At 36.2% G+C, this 3,284-nt stretch overlaps 1 pseudogene; it reads left to right on the forward strand.

Moving 5' to 3' along the window:
* The first annotated feature begins 2,309 nt into the window (after nucleotides 1–2,309).
* LOC123847494 (ubiquitin-conjugating enzyme E2 E1-like) lies at nucleotides 2,310–2,874 on the forward strand (annotated as a pseudogene).
* Nucleotides 2,875–3,284: the final 410 nt, after the last annotated feature.

Consider the following 3,284-nt stretch of genomic DNA (forward strand, 5'->3'; position numbering starts at 1 on the left):
GGTTTCTTACTTCAAACTTCTTGAAACAAATTTCTATATTGCAATCATTATTATGTAAAATACCTCATAACATTTATTTTTTCTTGATACTTTTAAAGGAAAATTGTATTATATCTGATATATAAAAACAAAATCCATTATGATCAGTTCCTAGACTACTTAGCTTTTACTTCTATCTTAATTTGATCCCTGAATCTCTCATCCTATAGTCTACTCCAAAATATACTCGTTTATTCCATACCTCCTTATCTTTGTAAATGCTATTTCCTCTGCCTAGAATTCCCTAAATTCAGTGACATTGTATGTTGACTGTCCCACTTTTTCTTCAAGTGACAGCTCATGTATTATCACCTATAACTATGGATGGAACATATTAGATAGGAATAAAAAATAACGCTAGTTTAAAGAGTAAATTCAATCACTGAAGCAATATCTTTCATTATTCTTTTTAAAAGCTCCTTTCAGGGCGCCTGGGTGGCTCAGTCGGTTGAGCGACTGCCTTCGGCTCAGGTCATGATCCCAGGGTCCTGGGATCGAGTCCCGCATTGGGCTCCCTGCTCTGCGGGGAGCCTGCTTCTCCCTCTCCCACTCCCCCTGCTTGTGTTCCCTCTCTCGCTGTGTCTCTCTCTGTCAAATAAATAAATAAAATCTTAAAAAAAATAAATAAAAGCTCCTTTCAATCACTCATCCAAAAACAAGTCCTGTACTTTTATGAGACTACTTTTGTTTTCTATATTACAGTTAAAATATTATCAGCGCTTTGTTTTTCTCCAGTTTCCATTGCCTTCAAATAAGCTAATATAATATTCATTCTTTTCTTAATATATCACTATATTCAACTCAATTGTAAACTTTTATAATGCTTTAAAAAGACTATGAGTAAAATTTTCTTTCAAAAAAGAGATCTGATATTGGAGGTGCCAAATTTTCTATCTTTTCTGCCCAATCATGTAGTTAATATATGTCTTGCACAGCTCTATGCTTTAAAGAATTCTCAATGTCTTTTTTTCTAACTGTACTGACAAAAATTAAGACTCAACTGATTTTTTTTTTGCAGCGTAGGCTTCCTTGAAAAGAGACCATTTCTTTGGTAATATTTAACAGCTGTCATTCCATCACACTCTGATATCAACCACTTATTCCACATTAGTGTTAAGCCCCCTATAATCAGCAGATGTATCATATCATACTGTCCTTGAGCTTCTAATTGACTGTCAGTTCTCAGTTCCATCTTCCTAAATTCTACATCTGGTGACAGTGCTTAGAAAACACTCAATTTTACTGATGCTCCTTAGGGATCGTCTGAGATGTTGGAAATTAGTTGATGTCTTTTTTATTCTCAGTTTGTCATCTCTGTGAGACTAGAGTCATCACTCACTTATCCAAAAAATCAAGCAGTGATAAATGGCATACTAAAAACTTTAGGGATTATAGTTTATTTCTACAGTTGATAATAATTAAAAATCATAAATAATTGCAAACAATTCCAGTTTATTAATGCCAGTAGCCGCTCCGATCAAATCAATTTAGGTAATTATAGATTTGCCATTTTTTAAAAACGAGTAAAAAGCTTTACTGAAAGATACTTATCTTTTGTGACTATCATTTTGAGACATTTCTTCTTATAAGAAAATCTGAAGATTATACTTAGAATTGACATAATTTTGATGTATAATTTACATTTACTATTTTACATGTCTTAAAATACCTTTTTTCTAACTTCAAATTTTCTATCAAAATACTTTCAGTAGTTGAATTTAGCAAACACCTCAATAAATTTCATGCTAAATATTTTTATACTTTCGGCATTTTATTTATTAAATAAAATGATATTCATTGTATAGATTTCCTGGCCCTCAAACCACAGTCAAAACTCACTTGGGGGTGCCTGGGTGGCTCAGATGGTTAAGCGTCTGCCTTCGGCTCAGGTCATGATCTCAGGGTCCTGGGATCGAGTCCCACATCGGGCTCCCTGCTCCTTGGGAGCCTGCTTCTCCTTCTGCCTCTCTCTCTCTGTCTCTCATGAATAAATAAATAAAACCTTAAAAAAAAAAAAAAAACTCACTTGGTTAGTGATAGTCCCTTATTATCTCTCATGTAATTTAAAATAGTATTTTCTTACTTTAATATTATGAAATGATATTTGCTTGAGAATCACTTAATTTGACTTGTGCTTCACTCCCAGGCAAGAAAAACAGGAGTGGCAACGCCCTCAACAGCTGCCTCCCCCCAGTGGCAGCAAGGCAGGAAGGAGGAGCCAGACACAAAGAGAGGGACTGTTTGCGGGATGGGGTGGGGGAGGGTTCGCTATGTGGGATGAGGATTCGAGGGACAGCATCAGCTCCTCCTTATATTCATCCTCCAACCAGCAAACCAAGAAAGAAACAAACACCCGCAAGATGACAGTAAAGTCAGAATGAGCAAAAACTTCAAACCAGTGTCAACAGGATTCAGAAGGAACTGACAGACATCACTTCAGACCTTCCACCTCACTTCAGTGCTGGTCCCAAAGGTGGTGACATCTATGACTGGAGATCCACCATTCTTGGGCCTCCAGGATCCATGTTTGAGGGTGGTGTATTCTTCCTTAATACCACTTTTACACCAGAATACCCATTCAAGTCTCCAAAGGTTACATTTTGGACCAGAATCTATCACTGTAATATTAACAGTTAAGGAGTTACTTGCTTGGACATATTAAAATATAATTGGAATCCAGCACCAATCATTTCTAAAGTTCTCTCTATCTGCTCCCTTCTTACAGACTGTAATCCTGCTGACCCTCTGGGGGGGAAGTATTGCCACTGAGTATGGGAAAACAGAGCAGAGCATGACAGAATGGCCGGACAGTGGACCAAGAGATACACTACATAAAGTGGGTTTTCACAATTCTTATATTATTTGTCTGTCACAGAGAGAGTTGCTTGTTATTTTGAAGGGGGGGGTGGGATTTCTATAACAGATATTATTCAGTCGTATTTCCTAAGATTTTATTGTAACTTAAGGTATCTTGCTACAGTAGGCCGAATTAATAATAGCAACTTTTAAAACTGTCATTAGTTCTGCAATATTAGCTGAAATGTAGTACAGAGAATAGACATTTGGGTTCAATTGCTTGTAGTCTGTAAATTTAAAATAGCTTAATTTTCTACAGGTTACACACATGGCCATTTATGTAGAGTCCTTCCAAGACTACACATTTTTTGATCAAAAAAATTGGAATTTCTTTTCCCTTCTTGGGAGGGAACATTGATATTTAATAGTAGTTTGAGACTGTCATCTCA

The sequence above is a fragment of the Mirounga angustirostris genome, unplaced genomic scaffold (assembly GCF_029215605.1).
Source record: "Mirounga angustirostris isolate CCGP_5_RB_7025 unplaced genomic scaffold, mMirAng1.0.hap1 SCAF_2, whole genome shotgun sequence".
Classification (NCBI taxonomy): domain Eukaryota; kingdom Metazoa; phylum Chordata; class Mammalia; order Carnivora; family Phocidae; genus Mirounga; species Mirounga angustirostris.